The sequence below is a fragment of the Kogia breviceps genome, chromosome 6, assembly GCF_026419965.1.
Source record: "Kogia breviceps isolate mKogBre1 chromosome 6, mKogBre1 haplotype 1, whole genome shotgun sequence".
Taxonomy (NCBI): Eukaryota; Metazoa; Chordata; class Mammalia; order Artiodactyla; family Physeteridae; genus Kogia; species Kogia breviceps.
This window is the reverse complement of record NC_081315.1, coordinates 30,898,756-30,919,357: the sequence shown is the minus strand read 5'-3', so window position 1 is coordinate 30,919,357 and position 20,602 is coordinate 30,898,756.

The following is a 20,602-nucleotide window of genomic DNA, read 5'->3' as shown; positions in this document are numbered from 1 at the left end:
TGAAGAGAATAGAATTTTTCTCAAGTAAAGATTCAGAGTTAATTCATGTATCTCTAAAGCCTTGGAAACAGTTACCTGTGAATACGAATGAGGTGGTCTTGTAAGAGTTGGTTGTTAATTTTTTTGGCTGATTGGTTGGTTGGTTGTTATTAGTCTGCCAAACAGTGGCAGAATAGGCAAATGCATTTCTTTGGAAAGGGAAATTCTTCTCACGGGCTTAACCTTATCTTCAGGCTCTCTTAGGTTTATTCTTCTTTCCAGTCATATGATATATTTAAAATATCCACCACGGGTGAAAAAAAGTTTTAAGAGTTTGCTAAACTATTCACTAAGCTATTACCAGTTATTGAAAAAAAAAAACTGAATAGAGTTTAATGCTCCCAAAGCACTTACTGAGATTCCTGCCATCATTTTTGGAAACTTCTAATGATTTTATCATTTCTAAAATACTTGAACTTGATAGGTTTCAGTGTTCACTAGAACATATTCAATTCAAACCATGATAAGAGATACAGCTTTACATTTGCAGCTCTGAATAGGTATTTTAATTTTTGTCCTTAATGTTCATTAATTACTAGAATTTTTGCTACCTTTCCTTTCATTTAAACCTTTCCTAAAGTTCTAGAACTTGTAAGGGCAAGATATTAAGAGAAAGCCTGCCCCAATATAAACTTTTAAAATAGTCCTATCCAGGATCCTTAGGTGTTATGACTCATCATTAAGCTAGAAATTTTAACTTATTAAATATAATGGGTTGGGCTTCCCTGGTGGCGCAGTGGTTGAGAGTCCGCCTGCCGTTGCAGGGGACGCGGGTTCGTGCCCTGGTCCGGGAGGATCCCGCATGCCGCGGAGCGGCTGGGCCCGTGAGCCATGGCCGCTGGGCCTGCGCGTCCGGAGCCTGTGCTCCGCAACGGGAGAGGCCACGACAGTGAGAGGCCCGCATACCGCAAAAAAAAAATATATATATATATAATGGGTTAGGTTACCAAAATTAAGCATTTCATAATATTATTTTCCTGAATTTCATTATTCAGTTGCCTCTAAATCTGGTGTGAAAGCAGAAAAATATAAGCCTAAAATATATATAAAGCTTTGTACACCACGGAATACATAACAATGATAATACTTAATAACTGTATAGAGCTTTACAGTTTATAGGGCTTTCACAGAGTAAGTAATAAGGACTTATGAGGAATTCTCGCAGAGTTTTAAAAAAACAACAGTTCTTGAAGAATTCATTGTTGTTCAAAGGTACATAGCCTCTGCCAAACGTAAACTAAGAATTTTGGGCTATTAAAAGGGAAAACTTTGCTATGAAGATATAAAAACACATAAGGGACTTCTGTTTCCATACAACATGGAGCAACATGGACCAGATTTATTCTCCTGCCTGAAAGCCCCCAAAAGAAAGAAAGAGACAAAATTTAAAAAGAGTTTCCAACGCAATGGACATCAGGCAATGAAGTAAAATGATCCCTGGAACATGGAAAACAAGGAAGGGGAAGCCCACTCTCGCTGTAGCGTACAGCTTCGGGAGAGGTTCCAGGCTGCTGTGCGGGGTGGGGATCTGGCACAGCCTAACAGATTCACAGAGTTGAGATGGAGCTGAGGGTCCAAGAAAAGCAAGATGGTTAGCGTTCACGGGCCAGAGTACCAGAGAAGAAAGACCTGCACGAAGAGAGAACTCTGGAGATATACAGAGGGCCCCCTTAAGTTTCCAGCAGAGTATTGATTAGCACATGCATGTGAGGAAAATACAACAGAGGAAAAAATTATTTGAAGGGCACAAACTACCAAAGCTCACTCAAGAAGAATTAGGCAACTTAAAAAGCCTTATGGACTTCTCTGGTGGTCCAGGGGTTAAGATCCACCTGCCAATGCAGGGGACACGGGTTCGAGCCTTCCTCCAGGAAGATCCCACATGCCGCGGAGCAACTAAGCCTGTGTGCCACAACTACTGAGCCCATGAGCCACAACTACTGAAGCCTGCGCGCCTAGAGCTCATGCTCAGCAACACGAGAAGCCACCACAGTGAGATGCCCGCGCACCGCAACGAAGAGTAGCCCCCACTCGCCTCAACTAGAGAAAGCCCGCGTGCGGCAACGAAGACCCAGCACAGCCAAAAAAAAAAAGCCTTATATATCTATTTCCAAAACTGAATATGTAGTTAAGAACCTTCCCAAAAAAGAAAACTCCAGGCTCAGGTGGCTTTACTGGTGAATACTATGTTTAAGGAAGAAATAATACCGATTGTAAACAAACTTTCCAGAAATTTTAAATTTAATTTCTGAGGCCAGCATTCCCTTAACACCAAAACAAGACAAACAAGTTACAAGAAAACTGTAGATCAGTATCACCCTTTAATATAGGTGCAAGAAAAAAATCTAAACAAAATTGAACATTAAAAAGGATAATGCATCATCATGACCAAGTGGCATTTACCCCAGGAATGTATAATTAGCTTGACATCAGAAAATTAATCAGTGTAATTCACCATCTTAAAGTGAAAAAGAAAAATCATAAGATCATCTGAGCAGATGCAGAAAGGCATTCGACGAAATCCAACATCCATTTTCTCAGCAAACTAGGAAACTTCTTTGGCCTCATAAAGGGCATCCATGAAAAATCTATAGCTAACATCTTACTTAACTGTGACAGACTGAATGCATTACCCTCTAAGATCAGGAGCCAGGCATGAATCAACACTTCTTTTCAACATTGTACTACAGGTTCTGGAAAGGAAGATGTAAAACTACTCTTATTATCAGACAATATGATCATCTATGCAGAAAATCCAATAGAATCTACAAAAAAGTCACTAGAACTAACAAGTGATTTTAGTAAGGTTGTAGGACACAAGATCAATATACAAAAATCAATAATGTGAAACTAATCTCTAGGATACTGTAATAGTGGATAGACATCATTATATATTTGTTAAAACTTATAGAATGTACAACACAGAGTGAATCCTGTGTAACATAAGCTACAAACTTCAGTTAATAATAATGTATCAATATTGGTTCATCAATTACAACAAATATACCACAATAATTCACAATGTAAATAACATGGGAAACTGGGGAGTGGGGAGAGTATGTGGGAATTCTCTGTACTTTCTGTTCAATTTTCCTACAAAACTAACAGAGTTCTAAAAAAACTATTAATTTTTAAAAACTAACATAAACTTACAATGAAGTAAATTATGTCAATTCTTCCTGAATTGATTTCTAGATTCAATGGCATCCCAATCAAAATGCCGGCAGATTTTTTAATTTTGGTGGAAATTGACAAATGATTCTAAAATTTATATGGAAATGCAAAGTACCTAGAATGCAAAAGAGCTTTGAAAAAGAAGAACAAAGTTGAATGACTAACCCTATCTGATTTTAAGACTTTTAACACTATAATATTCAAAATAGATACTACCGAGGGAAATGTAGATTGGAGCACCCTTTCTATGTGTCCATTGGCAAAGACCTGAAAAGTCTTTGACTCAGCAGTTCAGTTCTAGCAACTTTTACTGAATAATAGTCAGACACACACAAGAACAAAGATATTACAATCATCATTATTCTTAGTGGCTAAAAACTAAAAAATAAACAGATGTTTAACAAAAGGAAACTGGTTAAATAAATTATGATAGACACTTATGTTAAAATAAACATGCAGCCCAGACATCAAAAAGCATGTATTAAATGACGTGGGGAAAAGTTTGGTATATACAGTTATATGAATTTAGCAGGTCACAAAACAATAGTTCCTACTTTCTTAAAAAAAATATTTGTTTATATATCTGGAAGAGTACATAACAAAATATTTACAGTTCTAAGTGAAGAAATTACCAGTTATTTTTCACAAAAACTGCATAATGCTTCTGTGATTTTGAAAAGGTTTTAAAGTTTAGACTTTTTGAAGTTTTATGATTGGAAAGATATATTTATCAAAATAGTCATTTTTAGCATTAAAAAAATGATGGCTATCTCAAATGACACCTGACAATTTAAGATCTTGTTTCAAACTGGAGAAGGAAGATCTCTCTCTCAGTGACTGGAAGATATGTTTCTCCCTTCCTACTCATTTAACTGTGTTTTTCATCTTGTAGTCAGTCTGTACCTGTTATTATTTTTTGTATTTTAAAATAAAATCCGTACATGATTTGTATAGAAAATTTGAAAAATACAGAAAAGTATTCAGAAGAAAATAAACAATTATCTATAATCACTACTAATATGTTCTCAAGTCTCATTATCCTTTCAAGGACTTGTGAGTGTGCTTCTCAATCCCTGGCCTGTATCAGCAGAAGATCCATTAATGTTACTAAGCACACATGGAGTTAGTCCCATGAGCCAACATAGCCTCATGTAACCGTGATAAAATCATAAAATGGTTCTTCTTTGGGGATGGATATTTGCTTATTTGTTTTGGGATTTCCCTCATTAATTTTCTTCTAAGCATAAAAGTATCATATTCATTATTTTATAAAGTATAAAACAATATAAAGAAGAAAATAAAAATCAACAGTAATTCTATCATCAAGGATTATCACTGGTAACTTCCAAGATTTTAATTCTATGTAAATATATATATTATAAACAATTTAATAAAACTAAGATATCACTATATATTGTTTGGATTTTGCTTTTTTTTTCACATAACATTTTTTCGTTATCATGTATCCTACCTTTAAAAGGGTGCATTCTAGGGCTTCCTTGGTGGCGCAGTGGTTGAGTGGTTGTCGCCTGCTGATGCAGGTGACACGGGTTCTGCCGATGCAGGGGACACGGGTTCGTGCCCCGGTCCGGAACGATCCCACATGCCGCGGAGCGGCTGGGCCCGTGAGCCATGGCCGCTGAGCCTGCGCGTCCGGAGCCTGTGCTCCGCAACGGGAGAGGCCACAACAGTGAGAGGCCCGCGTACCACAAAAAAAAAAGGGTGCATTCTATTTCTTTGTATGAACATACCAGAAGTCGTTTAGTCAGCCCCTGATCATTGAACACTTCGGTTACTTCCTATTTTTTTTACAAGGCAAGTCCACTGTTTACTGGTACTTTGGGACGTACAAGTAAGTCCTGTAAGGAACATCAATTTACAAGCATTTCTGTACTCCATACACACTATTTATGATAGAGCTTTGTTTTTGTTTTGGCGAGGAAGGTCGACGGATGGTAGAGGAAGGACGCGTGGAGGGGTAGAAGTTGGGGCCCTCCCACCTAGTTCAGGAAGAACCGCCTTTGCTGCTCTGAGGAGGGATTCCCTGGGACCCCGCCCCCAGACCCTTCGTCGGGCACTGCTGGTTCCCGCCGTCCGCTGAGCTGCACTGCACCCTTGTGGCCCAGCTGCGACACTGCAGCACAGGAGCACCAGAGCCTAGTGGTTTTCGGGAGGCATTTGGGTTATTTTTTTGGACTTATTTTTAAAATCCAATTTTAAACTGTAATTTTTTTTCAGCTAAGCAAAAGAAAATTACAAGCTCAAAATGATAGAATGCGTGGGATTTTGGTCTGTAATAAACATTTTTTAAGAGCCCTGTAAATGTTCTTTAGAACATTTCTTTAGAGCACTTGAGTGAGAATAAACTTAGCCCTTCTGTCCCCTGCTCGTTTCTCCAGCTTCAGTCGGGTCACTCTGCCCTTGGGCACTATCCCCTAGCTCTAAAGAACTACTTACAAGTTTCCTAATGGTCCAGGCTTCGTTTTGCTTTTACTGGAATTTACACTAGCTAAGCAACCTCACAAGTCTACCCCCGCCACCCGACTTCTAAATCTCCTTAAGACTTGGGCTCCTTTTGATTCCCTAAGATGCGGTTGATGGTTGATTGGTGTTCGGGGCTCCCTGTAAACTCACCTCTCTCTCCCCTATTGGACTGGAGGGTCCTTGAGCACACACGTGACTCTTCCTCCTTTTGTCCACCACTTTTCTCGCCTTGGAGACAGTAAATCACAGAGAGTAGGAATCTAGAATGTTCAAAGGAGGAAAGCACATGAACATCGACAATACAGTATATTCTCTCCATTCATTTCCACTGGATTCAGTTCTGCCAATATTGATGGGACACCTGCCCTGTCCAAGAGTCCTCTCGGACAGCATTGGAGGGGAGAAGGGAGGCGAGAAAAGCTCTGAGATGACGAGCTGATACCTCCTGCTATTAACTGCACAATTTGTTATTCCTTTCAAACGCCTACTGCGTGGACAAAGCTTGAGGTGTTGAGGTCCAATGTCTGCACCTCACTTGAGAGGTTAGGCTCAGGCATGCATTTTTAAAACATTTTTGGCCTCCCCGTGATTTTAATGCCCCAGAGTATCTGTATCATTGTAAGAAACTCCTGAGTCCCAGTCTTCAACAGTGAGAAAAAAACAGTGAGAATTTCAAGTAAGTTGGTGAAACACTATTTGAAGACATGAGTAATTTGGAAAATCTGTTGGTTTTGCCTCCCCAGTATCCATTCTTCTGCTGCTGCTAGGAGCCCCTCGATTTTCCTCTGGAGAGCCACCCCTTCCCTGCTCTAAGTTCTTGCAGTTGAGGTAGGGCTGATTCTCATCCTTGCCCCCCCCCCACTGATTCCCAACACACACATACGTGGGTGCTCATAGGTGGTACTTGCACACACAGCCCATCCAACCTCTGAATTTGTTTCTTTTTCAACTTGAATTGCGCATGGATTCAGCCACATCTGAACCTTTAGACTGAACTTCTACCCTTAAACTTTACCATTAGTGAGCCAATTAATCCCCTGCCACATTTTTCCCTAAATGAGTTTGAGGTGGATTTTGTCATTTGCAAGCACAAAATTTCTAACAGAAATTTATGAGACTTTCAAATGAGATAAGCAACTTTATATTCTGTCTGCTTATAGGAAAGGGATACATTATGCTGAGGTTTGGGGGTTTTTTCCTTGTTTTTTTTTTTTTTTTTTTTTTTTTTTTTATTTTATTTTTTTTTTTTTTTCTTTTTTTTTTTTCCTTGTTTTTTGATAAGATTTCCTTCACTGTTTTTAGCAGAGCTTAAGTTTATTAAACATGAAAAAGCCCATTTATCTGGCCTAGTTTAGCCCTGTTCAATGTATTTGTTTTTGGCATGGGCTTTTAAAAGCTGCCCACATGAATAAAATGGAGATAATGAAACTTATCTCACAGAACTGTTGAAGGTAAAATGAAATAACATATGTGAAATCACCTTATGCAGGTTTCATCCTCATTATCATCATATTTCAGTTTCTGTCAGCAAAGTTGCCGGGGAGGGAATTCTCCCGCGATGCAGTGGTTAGGAGTCTGTGCTTCCACTGCAGAGGCCCTGGTTGAATCCCTGGTCCGGGAACTAAGATTCCCGCAAGCCGTGCGGCACAGCCGAGAAAAATTAAAAAATAAAATAAGATTTAAAAGTTGCTGGAGGGCTTCCCTGGTGGCGCAGTGGTTGAGAGTCCGCCTGCCGATGCAGGGGATACGGGTTCGAGCCCCAGTCCGGGAAGATCCCACATGCCGCGGAGCAGCTGGGCCCGTGAGCCATGGCTGCTAAGCCTGCGTGTCCGGAACCTGTGCTCCGCAACAGGAGAGGCCACAACAGTGAGAGGCCCTCGTACCGCAAAAAAAAAAAAAAAAAAAAAAAAGAAAAAAAGTTGCTGGAGGGTTACTTATTGTTCGTAGTACTGATAGCTGTACAAATGCAAACTGTAACCGAGCAAGTAAACGGTGAAAAAAAAGGAAATTTGATTCCTTTTAGGCTACAATCATCCCAGGAATGTTGTAAATGATCAGTTGAAATCATATATTTGAAAAAGCTTTGAAAACAGAAATGCCGTGTGATTATAAGATACTGTTATCTCAGCCCTGCAGGTCACTAAAACGGTGACGTTGCTCATTTGCATATATGCTTGATTTCAGAGTTTATTAATATCTGATACTTTTCATTTAATTTTAAAACAAAAAAACCCACATTCTGTTTTTTTTCTTTCTTTTTGCAGTACACGGGCCTCTCACTGTTGTGGCCTCTCCCGTTGTGGAGCACAGGCTCCGGATGCGCAGGCTCAGCGGCCATGGTTCACGGGCCCAGCCGCTCCGCGGCATGTGGGATCTTCCCGGACCGGGGCACGAACCCGTGTCCTCTGCATCGGCAGGCGGACTCTCAACCACTGCGCCACCAGGGAAGCCCCCGCATGCTGTTTTATAGAGTGCAGTCTTATACAATGAATGGCTTCATCTTGGTTTTCATTCTCTTCCGCCTCTCTGTGGCATTTAAGCACACTGACAATCCACTCCCTCAAAGTCTTTCCTCTCTTAGATCCAGCGACACTACATTTCCCTACTTCTTCTTGACCTGTTCAACGACTTTTGATTCCCCTCTCCCCTCCCAACTCCTATGATCTCTAGTTCCTTCTCTTGCCCCCACCCCAAGTTCCTGTACAAGTCACCCATTCTCATCTATCTTGCATCAGTCCATAGTTCCATCTTTATTGCATATTTCTTTCAACACATATGTCCTGCCACTAACTCACTTTTAATATCTCCAAACACTTCATAGTCTCCTCCGTTCCAACTGGCTGCCTTTACAAGTGCCCCGCTGCAGCTGGTGGCCATGCCATTGCCCCCATGTTCCTGCCCTTCTTCTTGCTTCCCCCTCTTTCAATCCCTTTTTCCAGGCTCCAGATACTTCAGTGCGTTTCAGACACTTTTTCCCTGCTCTCCTGAGACCCGCACGCCAGCCCAGGCCCTCACCATCCCCAGGTTCATCCTCACGGCTGGTCTCTTTAGCTCTGGACCCTCCTCACTCCTGTCTGTCCTGTGGATGGCAGCTGAATCAGGCTCCTAAAACGCCTCTTTGTGAGCTGCATCCGAGCAAGTACTGCACACCGGGCATCTTGGTGCCCCCAGCACCTGGCACAGTGTCTGGCACAGCTTTGGCTCTTGTGTGTGTGTATAAGAGAGAGAGAGAGAGAGAGAGAGATCAGTTTCAGACTTCTTAGCTTGACTAGTTCTCCATAATATGAATTATTCATCCATCTTATTTTCAGCTGCTTCACAAAGTAAACCCTTTACTCAAGCCAATCTGGTTTCTCCTTTTGTAAATTTACATTTCACTAATAATTTAGATCAAACTACTTAGCAATCATTGTTTCCTCTCCTAGCAGTGTAATTTGTCTCCCTAACTAGATTATGATACACTGAAAGCCTGAAACTCTGTTTATTGGCCGCTACAGTCTTTTGATCCACTCCCTACCAAACGCCCTTTCACCAGAGATACTGCCTCTGAACCCACTAAAGTAAAAATATCTGATATTTTCCTTTGTATATTTATACTTACCTTTTTATTTATAGATCTGTAATATAGGTTTGTATATCTCAAAACACCCAGCTCCGTGGTGAGTCCCAGGGTCACTTCAAATATTTGTTGATTAATCACATGGACCGAGCAGCAGTCTACTCTGATTCACTCCTCGACCTGGAAGCCCAACAACGCAAAACAGCATCTTGGCGGCCTGGCCTTGATTCCATTCTCTGGAAATATAAGGATTTAATTTGTCACACCCCGCTACTCTTCGTTGGGGTGCACGGGCTTCTCATTGCGTTGGCTTCTCTTGTTGTGGAACACGGGCTCTAGGCATGTGGGTTCAGTAGTTGTGGCACGTGGGCTCTAGAGCACAGGCTCCGTAGTTGTGGCGCACAGGCTTAGTTGCACCGCGGCATGTGGGATCTTCCCGGACCAGGGCTCGAACCCGTGTCCCCTGCATTGGCAGGCGGATTCTTAACCACTGCACCACCAGGGAAGCCCACAGAGTGAGTCTTTTGATACTGAAATGATAGGACTCCAAATATTTATTTTAGTTTAAAATATTAGAAGGAAAAGCAATGATAACAACCAGTGATAAACATGACTGTATAAACTGTAGGACTTACAATGAAAGACTGACGGCCTCTGAGCTGCTGCAATGTTTAAAAAAAAAAAAAAAAAAAAGAGGTGGCGGGGTGCCTGAGGGACTTTTAACCAATCCAGTCTTGTGTCGTTTCTGATTTTTTTTTTCTTTTGCCCACAACAAAAATGATCACCTGTTAGCCTGAAAGAATTAATGGACCTCTTTTCAATTCCTAACTCGAAGCGAGGGAGTTATTTTGAGTCCTCGGCAGAATCTAACACATTGTGTCGATGCAGGAAGGAGCCTCAGAAATGGAGTCTTTAAGGCTGTATAATTCTGCATGTATTTGAATAATCCAAACTTCTGAGCCCCCTCCCCCAGCCATCCCTTTATGCTCAGCACACTGCAGACATTAACGACATGAAGCAATCGTGCGCTCGCACACTTTCTGAAACAATTGCGCTAGCTGTGAACTTGCCAACTGCAAACAAAAATGCTAGTGTGCATTGCTCTACAATTGTGCCCAGTTCTACAAGGAGATAGCAGTACTGTTGTCTCCACCAGCCAAGGCTCACAGATGGGTCACTCGGCTGAGGCCGAACTGGGCTGTACTCTTGGCAGATGGATTGGAAAGTTGGCCGACTTGCTCAGAAACCTGACATCCTGGTCATCTCCAGCCCCCATGGGCAGACTCTCCTGACACCCAGTTGAATCTGAATCTTACCGCCTCCTCTCCGCATCAGTAATTTTCCTTGGAAAACTTTTGTGTTGTTTTGTTTTTTTACTAGGTAGCTCGCTTTCATTCTGTTTCTATGATGACTGTAACTTTGCATGTCATATATATTTATATATACTATATATGTCATATATCATATATAAAGATTTTAAAATTTGTTTTATATATAAAACAAATATATGTATATTTACATAAATACGTATACAAATATGTATATATATAAAACAAATACATATATATATATACAAAGAGAGACAGAGAAACAGAGAAAAGGACTTCTCAGCCTCAGCACTGTTAACATTTTGGGCTGGATAATTCTTTGTTTTGAGGACTGTCCTGTCATGACAACCAAAATGTCTCCAGACGTTGCCAAATATTCCCTGGCGGGGAAAACTGTCCCTGTCTGAGAAACACTGGTATAGAGTAATGTTGAGTGAATTACTTGAATTAAGGTCTTGATGGGCTATACATGCATACGCACAATCCACAACAAAGTACAACCATATAAAATTCACTCGAACTGAAATATTTCTAACTGAGTCATTTTTTAAACATCTTTATTGGAGTATAATTGCTTTACAATGGTGTGTTAGTTTCTGCTGTGTAACAAAGTGAATCAGCTATAGGTATACATATATCCCCATATCTCCTCCCTGAGAGTCTTTCTCTCAAGAAATATAAAATACAGCATAGTTAGTGTATTTAAAAAATTGAATGGGCCCTTAAATTTTGTTGCAATTTGTTGTTCTTAATCAAGTATATTTGACATACTAGGCTTTTATTCAAAGCATCTGAATAAGTAAGAAAAATGTTTCTGTAGGTTGCCCATCTCCCCTCTTCTTCCCCACTACAAGTTTTTACTGTATACACAGATCCTGTCCTAAGTGCTTGAAAAACATTTTTTAATGCAACGATTCATGCAACATAGTATCTGGTACATAAATGTTAGCTTTTAATAACTGAATAGTTATTATCATCTTATTTAATCCTCATACCAACTCTTTACGTTATAAGTTATTATCCCTATTTTACAGATGAGGTCAGAGAAGTGGAGGAGCTTCCACAAGGTCACACAACCACAGCATGTCCAAGCTACGTCTAGAACCCAGATATTTCTGGCCTTAAATCCTGGTTTAACCATTAGTTTACTGCCATATTAAGGGAACCAAAGCAAGGAGAAGAAATAAATTATCCCTCTGGGATTCTGGGATTTTAAAAATCCCTCTGGGATTTTGGTGACCCCATTTTTGGTGACCCCACCGTGGTTGATACAAAGGAGTGATGACGGCTGTGACGTAAAGTCGTCTCTCACTCACGGTTGACTCTTGCCCACTGTGGCCACGGGAATGTCACCCCATCACTGCTGCTTTGAGGAGCTCTTCTTCTAAGTGCCTACTGAAAGTGCATTCAGACACCTGGGTTCAGCCCACACCAGGGAAAGGATAACTTCCAAGTCAGATTTTGATCCATGAGGAGGTGATACAGGATGAGCTGCTATGGAGATAGGTGATAGGAGAAGATCCAGAACAGATGTCAGAGAGGTTGGGAATGATGTGATCACAGGGTAGGCAAAGGGAGGTAAGGATTGGAAGGTGAGGTAGGAGGAGAATAAGGCTGAGGGTAGGTAAAGATGGGTGGCCCAAACTGGGCGGAGAGAGACATGCTTATAGGGCAAGAGGCAAGGGAAAAAGTGTGGCTCCAACTGGGGATGTTAGTTAAGTTTGCACTATTGTCTCACAGGACCTGTATTAGTTTGCTAGGGCTGCCATAACAAAGTGCCACAGACTGGGTGGCTTAAACAATGGAAATTTATTTTCTCACAATTTTGGAGACAAGAGGCCCGAGATCAAAGTGTTGGCAGAGTTAGTTCCTCCTCGGGACCACGAGGAAGAATCTGTTCTGCGCCTGTCTCTTAGCTTCTGGTGGTTTGTTGCCAATCTTTGGCATTTCCTGGCTTGTAGAACCATCACCCCGAACTCTGCCTTCATCTTTGTGTGATGTTCTGCCTGTGTGTATGTCTGTCTCCAAATTTCCTCTTTACAAGGACACCGATCATGTTGGATTAGGGTCCACCCTAAGATGGACCTGAGGGTCACCTCAGGTGAGGTCACCCTAAGACTTGAGTCACCCTAAGTCACCTTAAGTCACCCTAAGACTTGACTACCACTAAAAAAAAAAAAACCCTCTCTCTGAGAGAGGTCATATTCTGAGATATTAGAGGTCAGATTCTGAGATATTGGTGTTAGGACTTCAACATATGAATTTTGGAGAGAGACAACTCAACCCATAAAAGGAGCCAAGGAACACTGGATGCTTAAGAATGAGTAATAAAACCCTCCACATCTGTCCCCTCTTCATCTCTGACCCAGCAGGGGTGACAGCAATGCTCCCACTCCAGGTTCAGACTCTGGAGGGGCTGCTACAGAGCGGCATCCGGGGAGTCACCATCAAGCTACTGCTTCATCTCCAGGGAAAAACGTCACAAAAGCTACTGTGGGTGTCTTTTAAAGCATAAGCTTAGCTCTTACATATTGAAATTTCTATTCTGAGCTATGGAAGTTTTAAAAAAAATAGATGGCTTTCAAGATAAAACAGATATTAGAGGTACAAAGGGACACCTTAGAAATCAAACTGTTTGAAGGACTAGGTGTCAGTGGCTCAGAAGTAATTAAGACATAATTAAGGCACACTGGAGGGACAGGGTTAATTCACACTCAGCAGAGTGGAACCCAATCACAAATTGGAGCCCTTGGATCTTGAATCAGGAGAGGGGTTCTAGCCAAAGTCAACTGAGCATCTACAGGAGACATTTTGCTTTTGCAAAGCAACTGTTGTCTTTGTCCAGTGTCCTCCCCCAATCCTTCCGGTAACAGCCTCAGCCCCCTGCCCACAGGGCAGTCCGCGTAACCCACACTTACTTAGTCTAGCTCCATCCCCACCACCCGCCCCGTTGCAGTACTCATGAATCAAACCAAGTCGTTTCAAGCCCTTACCCAGAATTTTCCAGTGGAGCTGTGGGAAGGAAGCTCACTCTTGCCTGCTGGGTAGCAATTTGAGGAGGATGTGCATCTGGGGCTGTCACCACCAGCACGGGCAATGAAGTGAAGGCTCAACAGAGAGCCCCGGGAATTCCCTGGTGGTCCAGTGGTTAGGACTATGCACTTTCACTGCCAGGTCCGGGTTCAATCCCTGGTAGGTAACTAAGATCCCACAAGCCACGTTGCGTGGCCAGAAACAAATAGAGAGCCCAGTTATAATCTCCAAGAATCCAGAGTTGCCTTGTTCTGGCTTTCCTTTTTTTAATTAAAAAAAAATTTTTTAAATAATAGCTTGATTGAGATATAATTCACATACCATTAATTTTGCTCATTTAAAGTGTACAGTTCAATGGTTTTTAGTATATTCCCAAGGTTGTGTAACTTTCACCGTTTAACATTAGAACACTTTCATCACCCCAAAAAGAAACCTCCTGCCTGTTAGCACTCACTTCACATTACCCCTCCCCCAGTTCCCGGCAACCACCAGTCTGCTTGCTACTGGCTCTGTGAATTTTGCCTTTTCTGGACAGTTTCACTTTACTCTCACATTGGTTTAAAATTGTTTTGGGGGCTTCCCTGGTGGCGCAGTGGTTGAGAATCCGCCTGCCGATGCAGGAGACACGGGTTCGTGCCCTGGTCCGGGAAGATCCCACATGCCGCGGAGCAACTAAGCCCATGAGCCATGGCCGCTAGGCCTGCGCGTCCGGAGCCTGTGCTCCGCAACGGGAAAAGCCACAACAGTGAGAGGCCCGCGTACCGCAAAAAAAAAAAAAAAAATTGTTTTGGGGTCTGCCTCCCCAACCAAGGCAGGGAGTGTCCTGGGAGGGAGCTAGGGATAACTGACAGGCACTCAAGGGAATAAGGTTCCCTAGCGGAGGGCCCTCCCCTCTATCCCGTAATTTGGGCAAATGACCTAAGTTTGTCTCTTAGCTTGGAGCTTCTAGTGGACTCATACCTAGAAGGTGATGAACTTTTTTGGTGTGTGTAGTGAAATAGACATAACAAAAATGTTCCAATTTGAGACATTTTAAAGTATACAGTTGAGCGATATGAAGTACATTCACATTTTTGTGCAACCTTAACTACTTTCCACCTCCAGAACATTTTCATCTTCCTACTGAAGCTCTGTACACGTTAAACAGTAACTCCCCTTCTCCCCCGCCCTGTTCCCCTGCTCCTCCTCGGAGTCTCTTTTCTACTTTCTGTCTCTATGAATGTGACGACTCTAGGGACCTCAAACAAGCGGAATCCTACAATATTTATCCTTTTGTGACGGGCTTATTTCCCTTAGCATAATGTTTTGAAGGTTCCACTATATTGTAGCCTGTGTCAGTACTTCATTCCTTTTTTCTCCAAACTTTTTCTTTGTGATAAAATACATATAACATAAATTTTATCATCTTAACTATCTTTAAGTGTACAGTTCACTAATATTAAATACATCCATAATGTTCTGCTACCATCATCACCACCCACTTCCAGAACATTTTTCATCTTGTAAAACTGAAATTCTATACCCATTTAAACAATCACTCCCCATTCCTTCCTTCCTCCCAGACAGCGGAAACCACCATTCTGCCTTCTGTCTCTATGATTTGGACTAATCTATATACTCTCTATAGACTAAATGACAACTGCATATACTCTATAAGTGGAAATATACAGTATTTATCTTTTTGTGACTGGCTTATTTCACTTCACATAATGTCCTCAAGGTTCATCCATGTTGTAGCATATGTCAGAACTTCCCTCCTTTTAAAAGCTTAATAATATTCCGTTACATGCATATTCCACATTTTGCTTATCCATTTATGCATCAATGAACACTTAGGTTGCTTCCATTTTTTGGCTGTTGTGAATGATGCTACTATGACCATGAGGTACAAATATTTCTCTGAGACCCTGCTTTCAATACTTTTGGGCATATACTCAGAAGTGGAATTGTCAGGTCATAAGGTAATTCTATTTTTGATTTTTGGAGGAACCACCATACTATTTTCCATAGTGGTTACACCTTTTTTTTTTTTTTTTTTTTTTTTTTTTTTTTTTTTTTTTTTTTGCAGTACACAGGCCTCTCACTGTTGTGGCCTCTCCCGTTGTGGAGCACAGGCTCTGGACGCGCAGGCTCAGCGGCCATAGCTCACGGGCCCACCCGCTCCGCGGCATGTGGGATCTTCCTGAACCGGGGCACGAACCCGTGTCCCCTGCATCGGCAGGCGGACTCTCAACCACTGCGCCACCAGGGAAGCCCTACACCATTTTTCATTCCTACATTCCCGAGCATAAGGGCTCCAATTTTCCCACATCCTTCTAAACACTTGTTTCTGTTTTGGTGTTGTTGTTGTTGTTTTAATAGTAGGCATCCTAAGAGGTGTGAGGTAGAATCTCACTGTAGTTTGATTTTCATTTCCCGAATGATTAGTGATGTTGAGCATCTTTTCATGTGCTTATTGGCTATTTTTATATCTTCTTTGGAGAAATGTCTATTCAAGTCCTTTGCTCATTTTTGAATCAGATTGTTTATTTTTTTGTTTCTTGAGTTGTAGGAGTTCTCTATATATTCTGGATATTTATCCTTTATCAGCAATATGATTTGAAAATATTTTCTCCTAAAGCAAATCTCTTGTAGCCAGCATAAAGTTGCATCAATTTTAAAATCCATTCTGCTCATTTCTCTTTTTTAACTGGAGAATTTAATCTATTTACATTTAATTAATTACTGGCAAGGAGAGACTTACTTATGTCATCTTGCTATTTGTTTTCCATATGTCTTATTTATCTTTTGTCTCTCATTTCCTACATTACTGTCTTCTTTTATGCTTAATTTATTTTTTTATAATGAAACATTTACATATTTTATTTCCTTTTGTGTATATTCTATATCTATTATCATTGTGGTAACCATGGAGATTATATTGAACATACTATACTTGTAACACTGTAACTTGAATTTATACTAGCTTAATTTCAGCAACATATAATACTCTGCTCTTTTACAGCTCCATCCCCAACCCTTTTAGTTATTGATGTCATAAAATTGCATCTTTATATATTGTATATGCAAAACGTAAATTAATAATTCTTTTAAATGCATTAGTATCAAATTATGTGGAAAACAAAATGTGGAGTTACAAACCAAAATTACAATAATACTAGCTTTTAGACTAACAATTATTTTTGTTAATGTGTTAGTCTCTTACATCATATAGAAAATAAAAAGTGAAATTACAAACTGGTATTACAGTAATACTAGTTTTTATAATTGCTCACGTATTTACCTTTACTGACATCTATATATCTTCATATGGCTTCAAGTTGCTGTTTAGTGTCCTTTCATTTCAACCTACAGGACCCCATTTAGCATCTCTTTCAAGCAAATCTAATGTTAATTAATTCCCTTGGTTTTTTTTTATCAGAGAATGTCTTAATTTCTCCCTCACTTTTGAACGACAGTTTTGCCAGGGAAGTTTTGCCACCAGGGAAGCCCTACATCACCTTTTCAACCAAGCCTGGGCTGCCAGTTCTCTGGGCTCATTGTTATCATCCCTACACTAACATGCAGCAAGTCACCACATGTTCCCTAACTCCCCTGGAATAGAGTGTAAACGCCTTAACCTGAGAAATACCCTTTGCAATCTCACCCAGCCTCTTCTTACATCTTAACTTCTACCTCACCCCCGTTTCCTGATTTGCTTCAGCCTTGGGGAACTCCTCTCAGCTTCCCATCCGTGCCTTGCGTGGTCCCACCTCTGCTTCCTTGCTGCTGTCATGCCTTCCGCTGGTCCTCTTACCCTTAAAGGCCAGCTCAGATGCTTTTCTATGGGTGCAACCAGAAATGTGACTTATTGATCCTTGAACTCCTAGGGCTCCTTGATGGTGCCTCGTTGGTGACCCTTGTTTTTCGTGTAGCTCTTGTGAGTGTACCCTCTCCTCCTTGACTGTGTGCTCTCTTAGGCTAGAGATTATAGCTTTATATTATCCACACAACCTAAAGGAATTTACAATAAATTTTTGTTGACGGAGTGAATAAACAAAGGAAACTTTCTTGGCACTCAAGGCTCTCCATTATCTAGCCTGACTCTATTAATCCATTTTCTTTTGGCTCTTCCTAAACAGGCTTCATGCAGGTGGTTCTTGCCAGCGTTCCCTGGGTATATGCAGTTGACATGAAGTTTTTTCTCAAATTAACTCTTCATGTACCTTTTCATTTTTTCAGTCATGTATCCATTCATTCACTTATTCACTCATTCATCCTGTCACTCAAATATTCACTGAGCATCTGTTGATGGCTAGCTGCTGTGCAGAGGCACCAAGAACACCAAATGTCCAATATAACAGGAGAGACAGATGTGTAAACTGAACACTACAAATACTGTGTGGTATATTTGGTACATAAAAGAGGTAAGTACACAGTAAATGTGGAGACAGAAGAGGGAGCGGGTAAGTCTCCCTGGGAGGTAGGAGACCATGTTCAGGAAAATTTCACAGAGGAAATGTACCTTCAAAACCAAGTATCATCTAGAAGGTTGTTGTTAAGAGTGGACTCACATTACTTAGCCATAAAAAGGAATGAAATTGGGTCATCTGTAGGACGTTGATGGATCTAGAGAGTGTCATACAGAGTGAAGTAAGTCAGAAAGAGAAAAGCAAATATCGTAATAACGTGTATATGTGGAATCTAGAAAAATGGTATAGATGATCTTATTTGCAAGGCAGAAATAGAGACACAGATGTAGAGAACAAATATATGGATACCAAGGGGGAAATAGGTGGGGTGGGAGGGATTAGGAAACTGGGATTGACACATATACATTATTGATACTATATATAAAATAGACAACTGATGGGAACATACAGTACAGCACAGGGAACTCTACCTAATACACTGTGGTAACCTAAATGGGAGGGAAGTCCAAAAGGGAGGCAATATCTGTGTGTGTATGGCCGATTCATTTTGTTGTGTGGTGCAGGCTAATACAAGATTGTAAAGCAACCATACTCCAATAAAACTTAATTAAAAAAAAAAAGAGTGGACTCAGAGTAAAAGGTGGTGGGCCGTCCCGGGTGTGGCTTTTCTAAGCCCCTGTGATGCTCTGTCCCCAGCTGAGAACTCTGGAGGCTGAATTTGGGTCTTTCCTCAGAATGGGATTACGAGTCCAAGACCCACTCAGACTTACTATTTTTGTCTTAATTTGCAACCCATCCCAATTAATTAATATAGTATTTGTTTAGATAAGTGAAATCTCCAGTTCTTCTCTAAACAAATCACACACCTGGCCTGTGACCAGTTCGGTTTCTTTAAAGTACCTGTGTCCAGTGTCATCTGCTTTGCCTTTATTTTATTAATCAAATTCTAGAGTTCAAGGGGTGATTCACTGGCACACTCCACATTTAGCTGTTTTATATGAAAACTTCTCCTCCTTCACCTGGCTGTAAACTCCACGAAGGTGCGTTTTCTCCCCTAGCATAGCACCAACTGTACTAGGCCCATGATGAGGGGTCAGTGTCTCTTGAAAAAATGAACTATTCTCTCATGGGAGGTTCGCATTTCTCTCCATTCCTCTCCTCCTCCAACTCCTTATCCACTGACCCTATTCCCCTTCCTCCTGCAGTAATTTGCCCTCTGATGTTGTGGAGCAATCTGCTATCTAGAAATGCAAAATGTCTTCAGGAGAGTGCAGAGCCTTCCCCTAGGGGAGGATATCTGAATGTAGAACAGGATTAGACAGAGGTTTGAACTAGCTGACCTTTAACATTCTTCCCTCACTGAGATTTTATGATTCTGTCTTAAGTTACTGCTTCTAAAGTTCAAGCAGCTTGTTTCCCACACTTCCTTGTGCTACTGATTTTTTTCAGGTGCTATTAGTGCAAAGTGTGGGGTAGGAGGGGGAATTTTCAATATAAACCATATCTTTAAACTGAAGTTAGGAAATTGCTAGCTGATAAAGCATGTTTATTGTGTGTTATTAATAAATTGTTAAGCAATCTTTGAATCACACAGTAGTAAATCAAAGAAAATCAAGTTCAAGGCTATTTAGAGGCATTAGTGTGTGTAACTATGCTTTGTAACCTCTAAGTACTATGCAAAAATAAGATGTTATTTTTGACACCATAAGTACTTGCAGCTGTCCTAAAAGTGTGATTTTCCTGACTCAATGCACAAGATAAAAAAACTCCAGAGGTCTTTCTGTTCCTTATCAGTGTAAGATAACAGTAATAAGCAGAGATAATTTTCTCTTTTTTCCAATTCATCCTAGACTTGATCAATAGCCAGCCCAGAAATTTCAAATGACACAATTCATTCAAACAAGGCTGTGCATGCTTTTAATGTTTGAACAAAATTTGGAGGCCAAAAGAAAGTTTTCCCAAAGAAAAAACTTATCATCAGTGAACACTAGCATTTCAGGCAAAAATGGAGGTGGGTCCTGATGGGAGCCGACCTGGCCTCTTCCTGTTCCACAGGCACCCCAAACCAAAAATCACAGCAGCTGGGTTGTGCTACTAGATATATGCAGTTCATCTCTTGGAAATATAAAGACAAGGTGGACTAAGGTAATCAGTGCATCTGAGAACACACCCTCATATGCATGTGATTCATGTAAATATGTCTGTTTGACTTCAAGACATTTTGTACAATAGAATACAGAAATGTAGAACAGGAGTACGAAGTCTGAGCGAGCAGGAGATTGAAGAGAGAATGACAAATTCTTGAATTATTTGCATTGTTCCAAAAGAATTTTGCCATGCTTATGAATTTCTTACAAAATTACATTAAATTAAATGAGTTGCACTGTGGAATGAAAACCACATTCACAGGAAAATAGACAAGATGAAAAGGCAGAGGACTATGTACCAGATGAAGGAACAAGATAAAACTCCAGAGAAACAGCTAAATGAAGTGGAGATAATCAACTTTCCAGAAAAAGAATTCAAAATAATGATAGTGAAGATGATCCAGGACCTCGGAAAAAGAATGGGGG